The sequence below is a fragment of the Staurois parvus genome, unplaced genomic scaffold (genome assembly GCF_062004578.1).
Source record: "Staurois parvus isolate SC_StPar_1 unplaced genomic scaffold, SC_StPar_1.0 ptg000530l, whole genome shotgun sequence".
Taxonomy (NCBI): domain Eukaryota; kingdom Metazoa; phylum Chordata; class Amphibia; order Anura; family Ranidae; genus Staurois; species Staurois parvus.
This window is the reverse complement of record NW_028318326.1, coordinates 2,249,763-2,273,738: the sequence shown is the minus strand read 5'-3', so window position 1 is coordinate 2,273,738 and position 23,976 is coordinate 2,249,763. Positions and strand designations below refer to the sequence as shown.

The following is a 23,976-nucleotide window of genomic DNA, read 5'->3' as shown; positions in this document are numbered from 1 at the left end:
CTAAGTGGTAATTTTTTTACCAGTGTTATTTTAAATCTAGATGCCGGAGGGCATATTCACCCACAGTCTTTCAGAGATTGCAGGGCTGGGATCTCCAGTATAGACAAAACTGCTCTGTCATTTATGATGCATCAAATTTAAAATGCTTCCTGTTCACTTTGGCTAATATTTCCGATTTAGGTTAAATATTGCATGGAAGAGGAATTGAACATTACTAATCCACATTCTGGCAGTGTTTTCTACTAGTTTATTGTAAATTGTAATCTGATGGTTGTCTTTCCCTTTTATCCTTTTATACTTGTTTTTTCCCATTTCTTCGGCTAGTAATTATTTTCCGTTAGAACAAATATGCCATGATGTCCGTAATGGCAGCAAAATTCTGTTTTGCTCAGAATAAAACATTTTGCTGTTAAAGCAGTAGCACTTAATATCTTGATTTATTTTGACTTTCAGATTTCAAATTGGAGCACTCCATCACAGATTACGCTGGGAATTAGACAGAGGATTTCCCTTCTCTCTACCTGTGTACAAGGAATGAAATGGGATTAACTCTTCGCTCGTCACAGCCATAAGCTGCAGGATAGGGTGAGTCCCCAGGGACTGTCTTCAGTAAATGTTTTTTTTTTTTTGTTTTTGTTTTTTTCAGTGCTATTCAGTGTTCTTCAACCACCGTATCTTGTCTATCGGAGGTCTTCATAATATATGTAAATTTAAAATGTGTTCATGCACTTTTTTTTTTATTATTATTTTTAGTTAGCCAAGAAACATACAAAACCGCTAATTTGCAGGATTTCCTCAGTAGAACATGGAAAAAAAATCTATAATTGTAGGAACAGTGTTATAATTTATACACAAATCGCCATCCATCATTGCATCATAGCTTTATGCATCGCTGATACATTGGGGTGGATTTATGCAATGGAATAGACTTACTAAAGGCAAATAGACTGTGCACCTTTCCAGTGCAGTTACACCAATTTTCCTACTACATCATGGGCACTTTTTCCCTATCAAATCCCCTTTTAACCACTTGCCATCCGCCTACTGTTTTTAAACGGCAGGACGGTGTCACTCTATGGGCGGGTTGCCGTTCATAAACGGCACCCGCATTTTCTAGTTGTGTGCGCTCCCTCGGAGCGCGCAGCACCGCGATCTGGTACCCGCTGTGTCCTCCGGACACAGTGGAACACCGATCGTTGGACGGGACCTCTGTGTGAGGTCCCCGATCATGTGATCACTGATTGGCCAATCAGTGATCACATGCAGAGTAGTAAGCAAGATGTCCCTTGTGACATCATTTCTTACTACGTGTGAAATCTGTGAACGATCACAGAGGTCACATGGTACAAGGCTATTCACAACAGCCTTGTACCATGTGACAAGCTGTGACCAATCACAGCTCACTCAGTAGTTCTCAATGGCTGTAGGAATGCAGCTAGAGAGGAGGAGAAATGATTGCTTTTACAGCCTTTATGGGTGTAAAAGCAATCAGTGTAAAAAAGAAAAAAAAAATCACACCCTACAAGTAGTACAGTGTCACCATGGTGACATTGTACTGCTAGGGTGAGAGTATGTAAAAAAAAAAATGTAAAGAAATTTTTTTTAAATGATAATTTTTGGTGTTAAACTAATTTTTGTGTTTATATTTTTTTTTCTTTTTACTAAAAAGATAACGGAATAAATTTTGGCCAAGATCTATGATGAAATATTTATTTGCAAAATTTTATAAGAAACTTTTTTTCAAAATTTTTGGACTTTTTCATTTACATAGCAAAAAAAACAAAAATCCCAGGGGTGAATAAATACCACTAAAATAAAGCTTTATCTAAAAAAAATTCATATGGGTACAGTGTTGCATGACCGCGCAATTTGTCATTCAAAGTGTGATAATGCTGAAAGCTGAAAATTGGCCTGGACAGGAAGGAGGTGAAAGTGTCCGGACAGGAAGTGTTTAATAGACAGACACAAGTATCTCTGAATTTGTCCAAGGTAAGGATCTCTGTTTTGAAATCTTAGTATGACCATGCTACTTCTTCTTTACATGTATTTTTTGTTGGCGTTGTTAACCACAAAATGTTGAAATGCAGAAATCCACAAATGCAGTGATTGTTGTATAACGGGCTGCCTTTATCATAATGGCACTTGTAGGCCAATTCCTAGAGGTAGTGAGGTTAGACTAGGCAGCACCAAGCCTGAATATGTTCAGTTTTGGTTTACTTATTATTTGGATAAATAATGTTCTCTCCTGTGTCAACCTCTAGAGGTTTAGGGGTTAATTTATGCATGAGAACCGTAAGGGGATGGAAGTGCAGGGGATGTTGAGAGGCGTCAGAAGACTTTTGTAGTTCAGGACTATGAAACCATTCTCTTGTCTGTACAGTTAAAACATAGTTCTGCATATAAATCAGACAGCATGCTGCCTTCCACAGTGCATTCTAACATAACTTTTAGTAAACGAATTACAAACAGGTAGAGCTTGTACACAAAAGTATCATCTAGGGCAGCATGCTGTCCAAATACAGGCCTGTATATAACAATTGCACAGTATCAATTCTCTGTATCTGCAGCATAAATAGAATTGTTAAAGTGTATCTGAAGTAGAGTTTGTGTTTTTTTGGGGTTTTTTTTTTGGTTTTTTTTTTGGTTTTTTTTTGTTTTTCTCTTTTCAGTTTTGGATGAAGGGTGGAAATGTTAAAACTGCCAGGTTTTCACTAGTATTTGGGTCCCCTGTGGGGAGGTTCATTCTGTCCTGGTGACCATTGGTAACTTGGGCAATCCACAACTGAACTGTTGTCAGAACAGAAATAAAAGGGAAATATTTTCAATGGGGGTACCTGCTCTGTTAGAAACTGTTGAACGGTGGATTTCTTCTCCCTTTTTGGACAGATTTTCCCCTATTCCTGCCTCTGGGAGGAAATGTGAGTGAAAATCTCAACAGTGTAACACAGACCACAACAAATTACCTACTCTATGCAACATAAAAAAGGTTTTCGCCTTTAACCATTTCAATACCGGGCAATTTTACACCTTCCTGCCCAGGCCATTTTTCAGGTTTCAGCGCTCTCACACTTTGAATGACAATTGCGCGGTCATACAACATTGTACCCAAACTAAAATTTTATCATTTTCTTCACACAACTAGAGCTTTCTTTTGGTGGTATTTAATCACCGCTGGGGTTTTTATTTTTTGCTAAATTAACAAAAAAATACGAAAATTTTGAAAAAAAAAACACGTTTTTCTTTGTTTCTGTTATAAAATTTGTAAATAAATAATTGTTCATAAATTTAGGCAAAAATGTATTCTGCTACATGTCTTTGGTGAAAATAACCCAAATTAGGATGTATTATTTAGTTTGCAGGAAAGTTATAGAGTTCACAAACTATGGGATATATCTGAAAATTGATCAATCCTGAAGTACTGACAGCCAATCTAATTTCTTGAGGTCCAAGAATGTCAGAAAAGTACAGATATCCCCAAATAACCCCTTTTTGCAGAGTAGACAGTCCGACGTACTTCATAAGAGGCATGGCGCGTTTTTTGAAGTTGTATTTTTTTTGTCATTTTTTGGAAAATGAAAAAATAAAAAAAATTATTTTCACTATTTTTTTTTTTTTTTTTTTTTTTACATACTGTCACCAGTGCAGTACAGCGTCATATAACTGGCATGGCGGTGAACAGGGGCACTGACTGGTGACAGTATGAAAAAAAAAAAATATATATTTTTTTTATTTTTTTACATTTTTTTTATTTTTAATTTTTTATTTTTTTTTTTAAGATTTTTTTTTTCATATTTTACTGTCCCCTCTGCGGAATGCCAATTACCGGCTCTCCTCTCGAGCTGTCAGCGTGACAGCTCGAGAGGAGAGAAATGCCGATAACTCTGTTCTCTGTCCCTGTTCACCGCCATGCCAGTTATATGATGATGCTGTACTGCACTGGTGACAGTATGTAAAAAAAAAAATAGTGAAAATTATTTTTTTTACTTTTTCATTTTCCGAAAAATGACAAAAAAATACAAATTCAAAAAACGCGCCATGCCGCTTATGAAGTACTCAGGAACAGCGATATGTTCAGTAGTTAGTAGCCCTGGCATGAGGTTAAAGAGGATCTTGTATTCTTCCTATTCTGTACCCTACAGGTAATAAGTTCCATTCATTCTTAAAGTGGTATTAAACCCAAGAGCAACTTTTTTTTTTTTTCCCCTTAATGTTGCAGCTTACCAGTTCTTGGATGTGATGGCTGAATTAGTTTCTTTATTAAGACTTTGTGTCCTTTATTTCATCTGGTGATCTGGCAAGTTAGTCGTTGTGAAGTATGTTTGGTCTTCAACCTTGGTGGCAATATAAAGCTGAATTAGTAGTTAGGAGCTTGACTGGTTCCCTTTCTCTGTCTATAGAAAATTCAAATTCTAAACAGCTTTTGTCAGTGACACCCACCTATAATCGCAAAAGAAATTCACTAACCAAAGGTCTTTTCTTCGGTAAAATCCTAACTTCAAAGTAAAATCACTTGTCACCTGTTTAACAGAAACACTGATGTTGAAACATGTCCAGAACAAGAAAGAAGTGAAGCCATAAAGCACCTCTTTGATTTTGTGCTGTCCATCATGGACTTGCAGCAGTACTTTGATGGGTGTAATTTCTGTATTTTAACCCTTTTATGCTAGGCCCTGCTCTCCACTTTTAACTTCAGGTGGTCAGACCATTTTGCAGTGTTACACTTCCTTATTTTTTTTTTTTAATAATTTTTCACTTAATTTTAAGAGTTTGTAGAAGACCTTCCACCAATCCATACATTGTGTGAAAGCACAGGACCAACAGACTAATAAGATGTTGCCACTGGTTTTTTTAAGGTCTCTTGATCATTGCCCAAATGCTTATACTGATATTTTGGATAAAAATACACTATAATTCTTAGCAAATACAAAAACATTCCTTACAAAATTCCTACTAAATATTTAAGATTAAACTGTATTGAGTAAATACAAAATGTGTACATTTTAAAGTCTTTTTTTGCAAAGCAAAACCGTAAATAAGCAACTTGTTCTGAAAATCTAGAGGCTGATTTCACACCTGTGCCTTGTGGCTCATGCTGGATAGTCTGTGGGGATGGAGAGGGGTTGTTTTTTGTGGGTGTTTTTTTTTTTTTTTTTTTTTTTCCCAATATCTTTTTTTTTTTTTTTTTTCTTATGAAATTAACCTCCTTGGCGGTATTCCCGAGTGTAGCTCGGGGTAACATTTCAGTACCAAAAGCGGTAACCCCGAGCTACACTCGGGAATACCATGCGGCGCTGCTCCGGCATGTGTTCTTCACTTACCTTACCCTGCGCTCCCACGATGTGTCCCCTGCAGCGTCCCCGGCCATCTCCTCCGGCCGATGCTGGCATCCGGCTTCTGTGTCCTGTCCCTGTGACGTCGGGACGTACGGGCGCCGCCGGCGGCGGGAAATTTATAAATTTTAAAAAATGTCTTTTTTTTTTTTCATTTTACACAGTAAAACATTGCTGTTTCAACCTATTTCACATACATTTTGTCCCTAGTGCTTTGTCCTGCGCCCTGCCTGCATTTTGTCTGTTCTTTCTGCCTGGAAACTGAGAAATGTCCATGGCGTCCAAAAAGTGTCCCTTTAGGTCAAAAGCGGTTTAGATCACCTAGAGAACAGTGATAGTAAATCAGAACCACTTACAGAATTGAGTGATAATGATTCGTGGGGGAAATTCGTCATCAGAAACTGAAAACGATTTTGCGACTGAGCTCAGCAATGTGTGAACTTGGCGCTCTATTTCACATTTCAGTGTTTTTGGTTTGATTATATTATTGAATTAAATTTTTTATTATTTTTATATTATTTTTATGATTATTTATTAAATTATAATTTATGATTTTGTGTTTCAAATTTTATCATACCCGGGATGTTTACTAGACTCTTGTTCGGACAGATTTCAGTGAGTTTTTCCTAAAAATTACAGCCTACAATAAAAAAAATACATATTTCCATGCAAAAAAATGGTACCGCTTTCAGCACCAAAAATCTGAAATAATCATACCGCCAGGGAGGTTAAAGGAGTCAATGCAGATGCATATTTTATGCAACGTGAAAAATAAAGTACATATGTTGGGGTTTGGAGCTATAAGTACATTCAGATCATGGCAACCAAGTTGAAGTGATACATTAGTCACCAATATCTTGAGGCGTTCTAGTGTTTTTTGTTAAAACTAGGTACAGATCAGGGCAAACTGATCAGAAAAGTATTATAATATTAGAGTGAATATAATTTTTTTTTTTTTTTTTTTTTTTTTTTTAGTGGTAATGTCTGGGAGCTCTGGGGAAATAACAGGGTACCCTTGTAGGCAGGTGCAGTCTATATACCCTGCTGTAGGTGGTGATAGATTTGATCAGCAATACAGAAGAGGAACCCAGCTCCTCTATGCCTTCCTGGCTCATCAGCTGAGCAGCTGTCCAGTTAGATGCTGGTGACCTGGATGACCCCCATGGCCATCTTGGGTGAGGTCAGTGCTTATTTAAAACATGTCCTCCCTTGGCCTTGCATTCTGCAAGTGGTTAGTGTAGGAATAGGTTCCATATCTGTCAGTGACAGTATATAGTGTCCGGGCAAGTTTCCAGAGGAGAAGGGACAGTGCACGGACCACCCTACACTCCACTTTAGGAAGCCTCCCAGTTGGGTCAGACCACCAGCCAGGCCACATTCCTGCTGCTTGTTGCAGATCCTGTCATCATCCGTTCATCCTTGCGTACCACTGCTACAGGTTTCATAAGTGGCTCCAGACAGGTGTACACACCTTCTGGGCCTAGCTTTACCTTGTTGCTGCACCTCCTCCCCTCCTTTAAGACTCCTGGGATGTATGACCTCATCTGCCTAGGCATGGAAACCAGGAAGTAACTGAAGAAATGTAACAAAAACATTTTTAAACCGATAAATATACTTTCCTATCTATTTACTAATGCTAGCAGCATAAGGAATAAAAATGGTCAATGCTGATTGAGTTGAGATTTAAGTTCCACTTTAAGCTGTCCTTTCAAACAAATGGCAATGGTTTTAGATGGACAGTACCATGTTGGCTTGTATAATTTAACTACTCCCCCCTCCAAATGGCATTCCACATCTTGCCTAGCTGTCTGGATTTTATGTGGATTTAGCCCTGGTCACAGCTGCTGACATCAGCTATTATGTCATAAAAAGCAGCATTGGCATACTTATTGTCCTCTAAAACACAGACCGAATGCTTGCTATGGTTTGTTTAACCGGCCAGCCTCTGATAAACTAGTGATGCAGTTACACTTTCATGCAGTCTAATTTGTGATTTGTTTACTTGCCCCTTGAGAAGCCTGCTTTCTTTTGCAATGGGTGTGCTCTGCATGCTAATGAGCCTTGTGTTGAATACCCTTTTAGACCGTGAGCAGTCATGATGCATTCTCAAAACAGTGTACCTACCTTGCCTTCCTTATGTTTGAGGGAACAAGTTCTGGTAATGCGTTGGTGTGTTTTGCGTCAGAAATGTGTGGGAGCCATTATTTACTGCTATTCAGATTGTATTTTTTTTATTATACTTGTTCTTTAACCCAGCCATTTATTTTCTGGTTAGTAAATGTAGGTATATTTTCAGCTATGACGATGGAGAACATTGTGCACAGTGACGGTTGCAGATATTTTGTCTTTGCAATACATGGTATAATGGAAGATTTCTAAACCGGAAATTATAATGCATATTATTTGTTGCAGTAGTTAAAACAGAAGGAATAAAATGCATTTCTTTTATGTATATTGTGCTGGAATAAAAACCTCTTCTTCTTCTTTTTTTTTCTTTTTTTTTACTTCGTTGCTTTTAAGTCAAATATATGTGAATGTTCCACATTAACCCTTCTGCCATTAGCAGCTGGCAAGAGTGAGTCCATTACATTCCAAGGTTCTAGAGTACTGGTTTGCTATGATATTGTGTCCAGAGACCCAATAGCACAATCTCATATTACACGCTCACACTCAGCTGAATGACTGACTTGCTTCCTCCTCTCCAAGCAAAGACCATGACATTTTACATCTTAAAGTGTATGTAAATCTGTTTTTTTTTTTTTTTAATTTAATGATCATATGCGAGAGGGTTAGAACCCCTGAAATGTATTTGTCTCCGCTGGGGAGTTTTTTTTTTTCTTCACTATTCGTTCTGATTAGCATTGCCTCTGGTACAGAAAGTGATGGAAATCCAGAATTTGTATTGTCAGAGGAACATGAGGTAAGGGGAAATCCTCCATTGGAGACACCTTCCCTGGTGACATGGCTAAAAGGATATATCTCCTTGCTTTATGAAGGATCTGCTCTCACTTCCACTGCATCTCAGGGAAAGAAAGTGAAATGCAATATCTCCTAAAGGGCACAAAAAAAAGAAACTGACAGAATCTTAAAGGGTATTTTCACTTTTGAAGTCAAATTTGAGAAAACCCCACTAGGTTTGTGTCCCATTCACACAGCATACCTAAAATGAATTAAAAAAAAAAAAAAAAATCCTACCGTTTAGATGTTTCTGGGATGAAGGCCTCATTGCTGACTACAAGCATTTCTTAACAGTCTGTGTCTCTCTCCCCACCCAGACTAAGCTATATGTCATTATGGAAAGGTCCAACTTTTTAAAACTTTAACTCTTTGATTAGACAGGCAGTGTCTCTGTTCAGTGTATAACTGATAACGGAGACCTGCCAGCACAATACAGACAGGGTTAATTATGGTACCAATTATCTCTCCAACCCATTTGCACTCCACTGGAAAATCCGGTTTAGGAGTAAAATCTTAGAGCAACTAAAAAGCTAAGCAGCAAATTTATAGTATTTTAAAAGTTCTGCGAATGAGAAAATGTAACACATATAAAGTACGTTTTATCCCAATTTGGTTGCAAAAATGGAAATACAGTTTAACATTCCCTACTCTATATCCAAAAAAAAGTATGGCAGTCAACAAGGGCAGAGCTGGCTGGCTCTTTAATTTATAAAAATTTTATATAAAATCAAGACAAACTTCAAAATTCATAGAAAATACAAAAAACAAACAAAATCCTCTTCTTTTGTAGTTTTCCTTTTTTCCTGTGGAGCCATAAAAGTAATAGATATGAACAAGTAAAAAAAACCCAGAAATACAAGTGCATACAAAAGGATCTGGCCAATCTCATTTTTTTTTTTTTTCAAGGACCTACCTGAAGTGTTCACTAATCGGAGAGTGTTAAACAGCATGTGGAAGGGAGTCCTAAAAATCTGTTAACATAAAATGTTTTCGAAGCATGTATGTGGCCACATCTCTCTACAGTTTACCAGCCTCACGATTTCCTTCAAATTTAGCATGTTTATATCTACAGATACCCCTTACCTGTGTGGTCAGTTTTTTGGAAAAGGTGAACTATGCCTTTAGGCAAACTGAAACTTTGACCAAAATTGAATAATGCCCTTGCTATAGGTATAGGCAATTTACATACCTCCTGTAGTCTGACTGAAATCTCCCAGAGATTACATCATCCCGTCCTTCTATTATGTCTGTTATATAAAACATGCATACTTTTTTTTCCTTTTTAACACTTACGAGGTTTTATGTGATGTTATACAGCAGGTTACCAGCCTTTCTCCTGAAAAGTAAACATAGGTCAGTAATTTTTGTATTACATGTCCTTTATGGCAGCACTGCTTGCCATAAGCCAAGACATTGGTACCCTGATTCTGCAGGAAAACGTAGCTTCTGTTCCCCATGCCAGTGTCTACTTATCCCTTTTTGTTTTCTTAAAAAACAACTATTTCCTAATGTTTTCTTCATATAGTTGGGCACAGTCTTCCATGTTGAAAGTCAAATACTTTCACAATTGAATTTGAGGTCTACCTTAATTTAATGTGTGCAGAACACAGCCTAAATGTCTCCATGTAAATTTGCATTTGGGGATTAAAATGCTAAACTTTTCACAACGCTGCTTTCTAAATTGATTATGCTGGTACAGAAGACCTGTACACTTCGGGGCTGTGGGAATTTGTCAGTTTGACTTTTTAAAAAGGACAGCCTAAACGAGAAATATCGTGACTGGACAACTCTTGGTTAAAGCAGACTTAAACTGCTATGAAAAAAAAGTTCAAAAGTGCTATCTCCTAAATAAACCTAAACAAATATCTGAAATGGCAAATATGTTTCTCTTTCATCAAAACGGGAAGCTTTGGCTTTCCACCACTTTTAGCTTGATGGTGTCATCTGTATCCAGAGTCTTTAGCTTGAGCGGTCTTCCTTTTTGCTGTTACTAGATGCCATTCCATTATAATGCAAGTACGAAGATCTTGTGACTGTGCATTATTTATTTCTACCCCATTCTTCCTGCATGTGATAAAAAGCCACCTTGGTTTGTTTTTCAAGACCCAACCGGGCAAAACCACATGTGCCTGGGCTGTACCAGTATACTTCTATCAGCGTTGGGTGCACTTTTTAAAATGTTTTTTTTTTTTTCTTTCATTCATGAATGCTGCCTTGGTGACTTAAAGTGGAACTAAACTGTATCTGAGCACCGCAAACTGAAAATGTTTTTCAGCTCATGTGTTATATTCAAAGAAAACTCACCCATCCATTCATGTTTCCATGTTTTATTTTTTTTGAGAACTTACTTTGAACAACACCCCCTAGCATTTGGAGCCATGGGCATCTTGAGTAAGGGCAGATGATCCCTATAGCATTTACTTCCTGGAATCCATCTGCCTTTTAGCTCATGCATGCAGGGAGTGCTCAGCTGAGATAGCGCTTCCTCCAGATGAAAGAAATAAAAATGCCCATGAAGAATTTTGGGACGTATGACATCATTTTAGCCTAAACCAGAAACGAGGAAGCAGCTGAAGAAATGTAAGAAAAAGTTTGAATAAAGTAAATATATTTTCCTATCTAATTACTAATGCTAGCAACATAAGGGTTAAAAATAGTTAATATGTTGATTTGAGAGAGTTTAGTTCTGCTTTAAAGGACTTGAATCATGGAAGCTGTGTCCAAAAAAGCAACAAAAGACAAATACCTAGTCACCATTATGTCCTGTGACCTCCCTGCAGCTAATCTTTTCTTCCTTACTAAATTATCGTGCATTGTTGATAGAGATATATATATATATATATATATATATATATATATATATATATATATATATATAATTTTTTTTTTACCTGTGGATTTTTATTATCAAAGAAGTAAACCGGCACACAAAACATAAGTTTGGTTTTTTTTTTTTTTGTAGTATGCGTGCGGACATCATAGAAAAAGGTAATAATAGTAGCTATACCACATTACAAGGTACCATATATGCTACATGTAACAAGAGAGGCAGGTCACTCTCACTGCTACTCCAAGAAACAGTCATATTCATCCTTAGTGTTAGGAATGGACTGGCCAGCAATGGTGGGACTCACCTGCCTTTTGATCTGCAGTACCAGGGCTGGCCAGCGGGTGCTCCCAGCAATCAGAGACTCAACCTTTCAGCCAGCTAACACCTGGAACTGATGATGCTGGGGTATTTAAGGGATGGCCAGACCCACAGACTCTGCCTTGGTGTTGTGTTTGTCCTGGGCCTTGTATCTGTCCTGCATCCTGTTTCTGTCCCTCTGCCTGACCCTCTGTACTACGCTGCTTGTTACCTGTTTTGATCTCTGGCTTGTGACCCTGACCATCCCTCTGCCTGACCCTCTGTACTACGCTGCTTGCTACCTGCTGAACCTGGCCTGTGACCCCGACCATTCTCTGCTTGCTCCCCCTGTACCTACCTGCCCAATTGATATTGACCTGGCCTGCCTGACGACGCTTGCTTGTATGTACTGTTATCTGTGGGTGGTTTGGTTTGTTTGCACTGTATTATGTTTAGTATTGCACTGCGTTTATGTTTGTATGGTTAGTGTTAATAAATTGTATTGTTTATCACATATCTGAAGTCTGCGTTTCCCTGCATCAGTCACACACCTCTGGTCATACCTGGGAGCCCTGACATTACACCAAGGCCAATCCTGACCGGAAGTGGCTGCACAGGGAAGCCATCTTGGCTTGTTGATGGGAAGGATGGATCTTGATGAGGTTGAATATTTATATCTGCTAGTGTTTGATGACAGGGAGTATGCTTATCAAACTCTGAAGGAGTATACCCGGGATGAACTGCTAGAATGTATACGGCTCGCTCATGTTCTAGTAGATCAGGGCACAGAGTTCTCTGAGGTGCAGCCTTTGAGGTTTGTGCTGAGTTGGTTTCATCTGGTTCCCCCGAATGCAGGGATGAATTTTTGCCACCATTTAGTGCAGACCAGGTAGAGTCCCTGGTGTGGTTATTAGAGGATGATGTGGGTTACTTTCTGGAGCGTTATTCCACATGTTCACCACAGACACTAAGAGATTGTATAAACGCAGTGCAGTCATTGACCAGACAGGCTTTGTGTAAGCTCAGCTTTGTTCAACCCATACTGCAGACATGGACAGATTTGTTGCACCCAGCCTCAGTCAGCTTACAAAGACCCAGTCCTGCTTCTAATCTATTTCCTCAAAACTCTATTCCTGCATTCCCAACAGCTCCTCCTGCCCTGCTATCTACCGCATGTCAGTACCCTGTTCCCACTCGCTGCACCTATCCTGCCTTTAACCCTGTAAAAGAGCCCTCTGTAGCAACCGCTCCCTCTCCTGTTCCATCCTCCAGTTCTTCTCTGTCTCCAGCTGCTCCATTCGTTTGCAGACCTGCGTTTACTTGCAGTGCTCCAGTAGTTAAAACCAGAAAAAAGCGAAAATTCTTTCCAACCAATACCATCCTGCCAGTATCCAAACCGGTGAGCCTGCCTTCCGTGGTTCAGCCTGAAGCCTCTACTCAGCCTGAAGCCTCTACTCAGCCTGAAGCCTCTACTCAGCCTGAAGCCTCTACTCAGCCTGAAGCCTCTACTCAGCCTGAAGCCTCTACTCAGCCTGAAGCCTCTACTCAGCCTGATGCCTCTACTCAGCCTGAAGCCTCTACTCAGCCTGAAGCCTCTACTCAGCCTGAAGCCTCTACTCAGCCTGAAGCCTCTACTCAGCCTGAAGCCTCTACTCAGCCTGAAGCCTCTACTCAGCCTGATGCCTCTCTTCAGCCTGATGCCTCTCTTCAGCCTGATGCCTGTATGCAGCCTGATGCCTCTCTTCAGCCTGATGCCTCTACTCGGCCTGATGCCTCTACTCGGCCTGAAGCCTCTACTCGGCCTGAAGCCTCTACTCGGCCTGAAGCCTCTACTCGGCCTGATGCCTCTACTCGGCCTGATGCCTCTACTCGGCCTGATGCCTCTACTCGGCCTGATGCCTCTACTCGGCCTGATGCCTCTACTCGGCCTGAAGCCTCTACTCGGCCTGATGCCTCTACTCGGCCTGAAGCCTCTACTCGGCCGGACGCCGGCATTCAGCCTGATGCCTCTACCCAGCATGATGAACTGATCCAGCCTGACGATCCTATTAGGCCAGTTGACTCGATGCCCGCTGTTGATCCAGATGATCCGGTACCTGATCCGGTGCCCGCTGTCGAGCCAAATGACCTGATGCCTGGTGACCCAGTGCCCGCTGTCATACCTGGTGACTCGATGCCCGCTGTCGAGCCAGACAATCCGGTACCTGATGACCCGGTGCTCACTGTCGTGCCTGTTGACTCGGAGCCCACTGCCTTGCCAGATGACGCGGTGCCCGCTGTCAAGCCAAATGACCTGATGCCTGGTGACCCAGTGCCCGCTGTCCAGCCAGACGATCCAATGTCTGACCCAGTGCCCGCGGTCATACCAGTTGACTCGGAGCCCACGGTTGTGCCTGGTGACTCGGTGCCCGCCGCCCCGCCTGGGGGCCTGAGACCTGTCGTTCCGCCTGGGGGTCCGGCGCCCGCCACTCCGCCTGAGGGTCCGAGACCTGTCGCTCCGCCTGGGGGTCCGGCGCCCGCCGCTCCGCCTGAGGGCCCGAGACCTGTCGCTCCTCCTGGGGGTCCGGCGCCCGCCGCTCCGCCTGAGGGCCCGAGACCTGTCGCTCCGCCTGGGGGTCCGGCGCCCGCCGCTCCGCCTGAGGGCCCGAGACCTGTCACTCCGCCTGGGGGTCCGGCGCCCGCCGCTCCGCCTGAGGGCCCGAGACCTGTCGCTCCGCCTGGGGGTCCGGCGCCCGCCGCTCCGCCTGAGGGCCCGAGACCTGTCGCTCCACCTGGGGGTCCGGCGCCCGCCGCTCCGCCTGAGGGCCCGAGACCTGTCGCCCCTCCTGGGGGCCCGGTGCCCGCCGCCCCGCCTGGGGGCCCGACGCCGGTCGCCCCGCCCGGGGGCCCGACGCCTGCTGCTCCGCCCGGGGGCCCGACGCCTGCTGCTCCGCCCGGGGGCCCGACGCCTGCTGCTCCGCCCGGGGGCCCGACGCCTGCTGCTCCGCCCGGGGGCCCGACGCCTGCTGCTCCGCCCGGGGGCCCGACGCCTGCTGCTGCGCCCGGGGGCCCGGCGCCTGCTGCTCCGCCCGGGGGCCCGGCGCCTGCTGCTCCGCCCGGGGGCCCGGCGCCTGCTGCTCCGCCCGGGGGCCCGGCGCCTGCTGCTCCGCCCGGGGGCCCGGCGCCTGCTGCTCCGCCCGGGGGCCCGGCGCCTGCTGCTCCGCCTGGTAAACCGATGTGCCTCTGCCCGGAGTCCTGCCCGATGTGCCTCTGCCCGGAGTCCTGCCCGATGTGCCTCTGCCCGGAGTCCTGCCCGATGTGCCTCTGCCCGGAGTCCTGCCCGATGTGCCTCTGCCCGGAGTCCTGCCCGATGTGCCTCTGCCCGGAGTCCTGCCCGATGTGCCTCTGCCCGGAGTCCTGCCCGATGTGCCTCTGCCCGGAGTCCTGCCCGATGTGCCTCTGCCCGGAGTCCTGCCCGATGTGCCCCTGCCCGATGTGCCTCTGCCCGGAGTCCAGCCCGGAGTCCAGCCCGGTGTGCCTCTGCCCGGAGTCCAGCCCGGTGTGCCTCTGCCCGGAGTCCAGCCCGGTGTGCCTCTGCCCGGAGTCCAGCCCGGTGTGCCTCTGCCCGGAGTCCAGCCCGGTGTGCCTCTGCCCGGAGTCCAGCCCGGTGTGCCTCTGCCCGGAGTCCAGCCCGGTGTGCCTCTGCCCGGAGTCCAGCCCGGTGTGCCTCTGCCCGGAGTCCAGCCCGGTGTGCCTCTGCCCGGAGTCCAGCCCGGTGTGCCTCTGCCCGGAGTCCAGCCCGGTGTGCCTCTGCCCGGAGTCCAGCCCGGTGTGCCTCTGCCCGGAGTCCAGCCCGGTGTGCCGCTGCCCGGAGTCCAGCCCGGTGTGCCGCTGCCCGGAGTCCAGCCCGGTGTGCCGCTGCCCGGAGTCCAGCCCGGTGTGCCGCTGCCCGGAGTCCACTACCCTCTGTACTACGCTGCTTGTTACCTGTTTTGATCTCTGGCTTGTGACGCTGACCATCCCTCTGCCTGACCCTCTGTACTACGCTGCTTGCTACCTGCTGAACCTGGCCTGTGACCCCGACCATTCTCTGCTTGCTCCCCCTGTACCTACCTGCCCAATTGATATTGACCCGGCCTGCCTGACGACGCTTGCTTGTATGTACTGTTATCTGTGGGTGGTTTGGTTTGGTTTGTTTGCACTGTATTATGTTTAGTATTGCACTGCGTTTATGTTTGTATGGTTATTGTTAATAAATTGTATTGTTTATCACATATCTGAAGTCTGCGTTTCCCTGCATCAGTCACACACCTCTGGTCATACCTGGGAGCCCTGACATTTAGACAGCCCAAATACTAAGCCTGGCCCAAATGTTGACACCATCGCTGTTTGGAAGTAAAAACTGGTTTACATGGAAAAAAGAAAATTTACACTTGCAGTAGTCTATTCATAATCAATTGAGGTGGAACCAGACCTATAGCCAACCCAGCCATGCATTCAAAAATATTTGATTTACATTACAATGCTGATATATCAATTTTTCTCATAACAAAAGTGAGTTAACAAGATCAATCCAAAGTTTCTCAGGTGACATCCATATATTCATACTGCATATTGGCAAATCCCTTCTACCACATTAGAACAGTTTATCCAGGGTTCTAAAGGCCCCATGGGTAAAAAAAAATTAAGTGTGTTTTTTTTTTTTTTTTTGTTTTGTTTTTTTGGGGGGAGGCTGATAAGGTACAGAACTTTGGGCAGTTTCCACCATGCTTTGTTTTACATACTCAGTATGAAGGTGGCCACCTTGTTAGAGAGGTAAGGCTTGGCTTCCTCATATTCAATCTGCCCACCTGATGGCTGGTTGTCCATCTGGTGGAGGAATAATGAAGCAGCAGGAGAGGTGAAGAAGGCACAGAATTAATGAAGAGACCCTTGCACTGCACGTTCTCAGGTATAGCTTCATCTACAGCAGGGAGTGACCAGCACCAAATCTCATTTCAGCATTTCAGGTCCGGTGTGACTAGAACTGGCAGCAGTGTCTCAGCCGGTTCAGCTGAAACCTTCCTACTTTTGGCCCATGTGTAGAGCTGCCTGTTCCATAAAAGCTGGTCTTACGACTGGCTTCTGTCAAATGGACATGCTGGAAAACCAGCATCCAATCATTGGGGAGGCTATGGCACTAACATCGCTTATGTTGGTTTGGTGATCCCTTTTTTTTTTTTTTTTTTCCCGCTGGGCTGCACAAAAAAAAAAAAACTAGTGTGTACCCAGCTTTAGATACTCCTGACTGCAGACATACAGCTCAAGGCTCAATAATGCCTAGGCAGTACTGCTATGTTTCAGGAGGAATCCAAGAAAAATAGGTAAAATTAAAATTTCTAGATTTTCATATAACAAAGCAACTTCAGGTCTATTTTAAAGTAAACCAGGTAATACCGGTTATCGCATCTAACAATATCCATGCTTGGTGGCTATTGTAAGCTCTGTTTCTCCATCTTTCTCATCATAACTCTAGCAATCCCTAGATGGCAACTATAAAACGTCAGTGCAGAAGATCCACTTTAGTTATTTTTACTTTAGATTCCGTTATGCCTGTTTTCCCATCGACTGGGTTTATATTTCTTTTGGCTGACCTCAACAAATCATTGCACCTAGACAGGAAGGCTGTGTAATATTTTGACTATCTTTAAAGCCTCATGCACACTGGGAGCTGAGTGCCACTTCTAGAAGCATTTGACTTTTTTTTTTTTGGTCTCTGCTGCTAAACGCCCCTTAATGATAGCATGTGTGTCCATGCACACATAGGTGTTTTAGAGGCAGAAACAAAACTAGGCACATCAAGGACTTAGTTCATTTACTTGGCCAGAATAGTACATTTTATTCTGGCCACTGAAATGAATTAACACCCAAACACTTGACATACCTATACAAGTGTTTTTTTTTTTTTGTTTTTTTTTTAAATGGGTTTTAGGCATGTTTTTGACACCACATTTCTTGTACCAGGAGACCAGCTTTCAGGAGAGCAGAACAAATATCCAGTGTGCATGAGGCCTGAAAAGTCTGATTTCCAGTCTGAGTGTTTTCACAGCTTCTGTCTAAGGATCATAGGGGTTCAGCAAGGAGCAGGAAGATCCGGACGGCTGCACTCCAGAAGTACAATCTATCTTTATAGAAACAAATCCATATAACTCAGCATACAAAAGTAGTATGATCACAGTTGGGGGCAATGAGCGGTTATAACTTCACTCCCCCATTGTGATCATACTGTTTTGTGTGCTGACTTCTCAGGATTTGTTTCAGTAAAGGGAGATTTTACTTCAGAGGTTCAGCCATGCGGATCTTGCTTCTCCATGTCTGTAAGTTGCTCTGTGAGCTGGGCTGGCACCTGCTCAGAATATGGTGAGCGTCAACAGCAGTGGACCACCCTGGAACAGCATCCCTATCTTTACATATACTGTCAGGGGTTCAGCAAAACCAAACAAAGATTTCAATCTGATGCAATTGGACTGATTCAACATGTAGGCTCTGCCATTTTAAAAAGGCAAGTATGGTATTTAAAAAAAAAAAAAAATTAACATACTCACCTAGGTGGATGCTGCACCTGTGCCCCACTGCCTCAAAGACCGAGAACTGAGCAATCAAAGACCACTAATCACTTGGTTATCGGTCTTCAGTGAGCAGAGAGCCGGTGACCACCACTCTCCAGCGCTCACTGGAGCATCGGGCTGTGGAGGGGGTGGGGGCGGGGGCAGTGGGCTCAGGCTTTCAGTGGCTTGCTGGGAGGCTGAGCCAGCTGCTGGTCAGGCATGTGAGTGGATCATGACAGTAAAAGTCAGGATCTCTCGAAAGTTGGGACCGTTGGCCGACAGTGGATTTTAGCCCGCCGTTAGCTGAATACAGGTCACAGGAGTGCACTTAGTTCTTCAGAAGAACTTTGGCAATACTTCTCCTTTTTTTTAAATAATTTTAAATTCAAAATTGTCCTATCTGATTAGTTTACACTAGAATACAGCCAGTCGGCCATTGTGTATAATGGCAATAATAGGATCCCGTTCTAGTTCTATCATCGTTTGTTGTTCTACAACACAGAATTTTTTTCTTGTTGAATTGGAGTCGCATTTCTTTAGCTTTGGATTTCTTTGTTGGTAAAATAACTGAAAACCAAAGTGCCTCTTTTATGAGCATCTTACTGTTCTGGAAGCTCTACAAATAGCAGCATGAAATGGACTTGAAAATTCTGTTAGATGTTTCTTCACTCTGAGAAATTCTCCCAGTTAAGAGTCTGACTGATACCTGTATAATAAAGTGGAACTTTAGTTTAGTAAGGGGGAAGGCACTGAATAGTGTCGGTAAATACCTTTCTGTTTTGTCAGGCTAGAGATATGTAAATATGTACTTTTCAGAATTAAAAATTGGACCTCTGTGAAATAAGAATTTCCAATTTTCAACAGAGAATGACAGTTGATAAAAATGCAATTTATATTTTGTTTGTTTAGTGTTGTGTGTGTGCTCTTTTTCTGTGGTTTTTTTTTTTTTTTTTTTTTTTTTTTTTTTTAGCTGAGCACCAGAATTGGGATAAAAAAAAATAAAGAAAATAAAAGTTGCTGTGTGGCCTCTGTGCACTGAAAGTGTTAATTGCTCGTTAAGCTAGGGAATAGAGAAAAATGTTGCAGTACTTACCTTATTTCTTGCTCCCCTCAAGCACTTTTTTCTTTTACCTTTTTTTCTTTTTGCTTCATTTACTTTGGGCTATCGGTCGTGGACAGGTCCTTGCTGTGCTCACATATACAGTTCAGGACTACTGGTCTTGCGTTGTATATGATGACATCAGTGTGTGACTGCCTGGCCAGAGTGCCTTTTAAAATTGGTTCTAGGCAGAAAGTATTATTTTTTTTTACCTTAATGCATTTTAAATCTCCCAAATACTTACCTGTGCCTAATCTCGATCCAGCAATGCGCACAAGAGCAGCAGCTTTCTTCTCATTGGATAGAGGGGCATCAGCAGCAGCCATTGCCTCCTGCTGCTTTGAATTACAGCCAATGAGGAGAGAAAGGTGGGGCCAAGCCAATGGACACACAGCCCGCTTGGGTGCGAGCACAAACGATTGCTCCCATAGCATGGGGGAGGGGGGCTAGGAGCGGTGGGGGCGACCTGAGAAGAGGAGGATTGGGGCTTCTCTGCAAAACCATTGCACAGAGCAGGTAGGACAAGTTTATTTTTAAAAACATTTATACCTTTTTAGAATCACTTTAAAGAAAAAGCTTTGGGGAATGGGTTGCATAACGTGGAGGAAGGCTGCTTGACTGAGGATTAAGGTAAGTATTGCAACCTATTCCTCAACCCAAGCACTAGGAAGAAAAATAACCTTGCAGTGGGGCCTCCCCGCACTGCAATTTTTCATTTTTTTTCAGTTCCCAGAGTTGGGCTTTTAAAAAATAAATCATTAATTTGAGTGGTTATGCTTTTAAATAGGTTGAGAACTAAACTTGACATTCAAGGCATGCCGTGAGTGATAACTGTCAGTTGCTTGTGCTGCTTACGCTTGTTTGGTTGTCAAACCATCAAATGGCTGGTGTCAAAACCAAATCACATGTGCAACACTGTGGCAACTGCAGGTAAAACTGAGGCCAAGATGGCAGCTTCCCTGACTGTAAAGGATAGGAGGGTTTAGTTCTGATTTTTAAATGGCTTTTTCCCCCCCCTAATAGTAATTTCGACGTGCAGGCAGATGGCTAAATACACTGTTGGAATAAATGAGTGACGTGTTTTACCATATAAAAATGTAATTTTGTTCAGTCAGTTTTCCATTTAGGCCTCATGCACACAGGGCATTTTTACTGCCGCTTTTAAGGGCATCAGGCTTTTTTTTTTTTTTCTTGCTTCCAAACTCCCCTCCATGTTAACCTATATGTCCATGCACACATAGTATTTTAGCAGCGTTTAGAGTAGGGAAAAAAAAACACCACCAGTGCATCCAGAGCTTGAGTGTTAATTAATTTCAATGGCCAGAATAAATTATTATTCTGGCCAAAGCAATTAATTAATGCCAAGTGCTTGATGCCTGTAAATGTGCCTAAAACGCTTGTAAAAGTGGCACACTTTTTTTTTCACTGCTACCAGGAGGTTTCTCTAGTTGAGTTTTCAAATGTCCTGTGTACATGAAGGCTTACTCCTCTCCATCACAAGCAAAGCAGTCCTGGCCAAGCATAGACCAAAATTTGGCTGGTTCAGCAGGGAAACGGCAACACAGACTGAAATTAAAATACTTCTTGTTCTCTAGTAGAAGAAAACTAGAACTCTTGTTAAATTTTTTTTTTTTCTTCTGTCTGTGTACCTGTTGCAGATTTTTCCTCACTACCTGTCTGGTTGAACCGTTGTCAGCAGGACAGAAAGCAAGGGGAAGCGCATCAGGGGTAGTCCTTCCCTATGCTATCCAAATGAAAAAAAATGTTTTTGGCTTGACATATACTTTACATGTATACCCTTGCCTATATATCTGTATCTCTCTATCCCCTCCAAATCTTTGGATTTAGGTGTTCCAATCACCTCCATGGCCATATGTGTATAAAATCAAGCAACTAGGCATGCAGACTGCTTCTGCAAACATTTGTGAAAGAATGGGTCACTCTCAGGAGCTCAGTGAATTCAAGTGTGGTACTGTGATAGGTTGCCACCTGTGCAATAAGTCCATCCGTGAAATTTCCTTGCTACTAAATATTCCACAGTCAACTATTGGTGGTATTATAACAAAGTGGAAGCAACTGGGAATAACGACTCAGCCATGAAGTGGTAGGCCATGTAAAATGACAGAGCGGGATCAGCACATGCTGAACACAAAGTGCGCAGGAACTGTCTGCAGGGTCAATAGCTAGAGACCTCCAAACTTCATGTGGCATTCAGATTAGCACAACAACAGTGTGTAGAGAGCTTTATGGAATGGGTTTCTATGGGCGAGCAGCTGCATCCAAGCCTTACATCACCAAGTGCAATGCAAAGTGTCAGATACAGTGGTGTAAAGCATGCCGCCACTGGACTCTAGAGTAGTGGACATGTGTTCTCTGGAGTGACGAATCACACTTCTCTGTCCGGCAATCTGGTGGATGTGTCTGGGTTTGGCGGTTGCCAGAAGAATGAGACTTGTCTGACTGCAATGTGCCAAGTGTAAAGTTTGGTGGAGGGGGGATTATGGTGTGGGGTTGTTCTTCAGGGCTTAGGCTTGGCTCCTTGGTTCCAGTGAAGGGAACTCTTAAGGCATCAGCATACCAGACATTTTTGACAATTTCATGCTCCCAACTTTGTGTGAACAGTTTGTGGGTGGCCCCTTCTTGTTCCAACATGACTGCACACCAGTGCACAAAGCAAGGTCCAAAAAGATATGGATGAGCGGGTTTGGAGTGGAGGAACTTGATTGGCCTGCACAGAGTCCTGACCTCAACCCGATAGAACACCTTTGGGATGAATTAGAGTGGAGAGTGTGAGTCAGGCCTTCTCGTCCGAGATCAGTGCCTGACCTCACAAATGCGCTTCTGAAGAATGGTCAAACATTCCCATAGACACACCTAAACCTTGTGGACAGCCTTCCATGAAGAGTTGAAGCTGTTATAGTTGCAAAGGGTGGGCCAACTCAATATTGAACCCTACAGACTAAGACTGGGATGCCATTAGAATACTTTTGGCAATATAGTGTATATATCCTTGCAAAATAAATAAATAAATGTATATATGGGGTGTTCAAGTCAAACCAGGACTTTTTAGTTTCTATAACAAAAAAAAAAAAAAAATTTCAAGGATTTTCAATACATTTATTTTTTTGGACATACTCCCCTTCTACACATACACTTATCCCAGTGTTTACTGCCTGGAAAGCTTCAGCATACAAAGATTTGGCAGCACGTCTGAATCATCCTAGGACAGCCGGCTTCACATCATCATCATTGTGTTCCCCGTTCCCACAGAAAGATTAGTCTTTTGTACAATTTCATGACCGGTATTGCATCGATTATCCAGGAGCAGGCAATTTACCCACTGAATGTACACAGGAATGACTGCTGTGGACTGGGAATCACCACGGCCAGGATAGTCACTGACGGATAGCCATCTTTGAAATGTTTACACCATTCAAATGTCTTTATTGCGGCTGAGCGTCTCATCATTGCACTGTGCTTTGAAATCTTCTGTAGATATTAGTGGGTTTTACTTCTTCGTTTACAAGAAACTTCATCACCACACGCTGATCCATGCACGCACTAACACTGTTGTCTGCCATCTTGATTAATGGTCTCTCGACTGGCCCGTGACATGTGCGCCGCCTATCAGTAATAGGACATACTTGTCACTTACTACCGCATGTAGTACCGCCACGCTACCATCCCTTTTTTATACCCGTAAAATTAAAGATCCCTGTTTTACTTGAACACCCCAATATATATTTGTTACAGGTACTTGTATAGCACTGTCCATTTACACAGCCCTTTTACTTGTATATTGTACATTCACATCAAAATACAAAATCACTCTATATGTGACTCTATAAAACCTATTTGCTCTGTGAATTTGCTGCCTGCACTGCAGCATTATTTGAAAATGCCCAACGAGACTTTAGGTTATCAAAACCTTAATTATTTACAATGAGTATCCTTCAGAGTATTAATGTACTATGCCAGTATAAAACATTTTAGTTCTTTATATTATATTGTATTTTGTAGAGGTAACTGTAAGAGCGAACGTATCCTGATCTAATTGTGGATTCCGTTTGTAGTCCAGGAAGGTAAGCTCTCCACTCTTGCCTTCACTGTATGCTACTGAGGAGACTAGACAAAAATGTATTTTCATCTTTATTTCTGGAATTCAAACTAGATTATTCAAGGAGGACAAGAACAACGTGCAAAGTGCAGTAACACATTGAAACCTGCCAGGATTTCTTTTTCGCTCGCTCATTTTTTGTAAAGGCTAATTGGTTGCATTGGGTTGGTGAAACGTTCGTATGCTACATCTTCAGGTAAACTTGATGGTTTTGAATATTGAAAATGGCCAGTATGAGAGGAGAAAGCTCAGTCCTTCCAACCCAACCTGCACACAGCCATCGGGGAGTTTTTTTCACCATTTAAGGTGATAAATACCCCTTCCTATGTGGTTATAATAGTTACAGTACTTGCTAAATGAGTAGATCGTTTTGTGTCTGGCTGAAACTGAGGTTTGAACACTACCTGTGCCCTTCCTTAAAGTGGACCATCACCCTAAACTAAGTCTCACATTCTTCTGCTTACCCCCTCACAGTGTGTGTTATTTAAATTTTTATGTATTTTTATTTATTTTTTTAATTCAGAAGTTTTTTTAGTGCTACTTTGAGCACTTAAGGGAGAAAGACCTTTGTGTAGCATGCACACAGACGGTTATGGGGCATCTCATGCTTGTGCACAGATATGCCGAAGAGTTCTGCCAAGACCCAAAGGCCAGGCAGAGCCCTTCAGCATGTCTGCCGTAATGGTAGAGGGGGTGGACAAAGCCACGATAGAGGAATTAAAGTGGAACTGCACTGCATCTAAGCACCACAAACCAAAAATGCTATATTGTTAATATTC

At 43.0% G+C, this 23,976-nt stretch overlaps 1 protein-coding gene across 5 annotated transcripts in view; it reads left to right on the top strand.

Annotated features, from left to right (window-relative positions):
• The window catches only part of OSBPL6 (oxysterol binding protein like 6), a 315,980-nt gene that overhangs the window by 47,234 nt on the left and 244,770 nt on the right, over positions 1-23,976 (top strand). For all 5 annotated transcript variants that reach the window (XM_089690437.1, XM_089690436.1, XM_089690434.1 and 2 more), the window contains exon 2: positions 454-585. The gene's annotated coding sequence lies outside the window, so the exon portion shown is untranslated. The remainder of the gene's footprint in view (positions 1-453; positions 586-23,976) is intronic.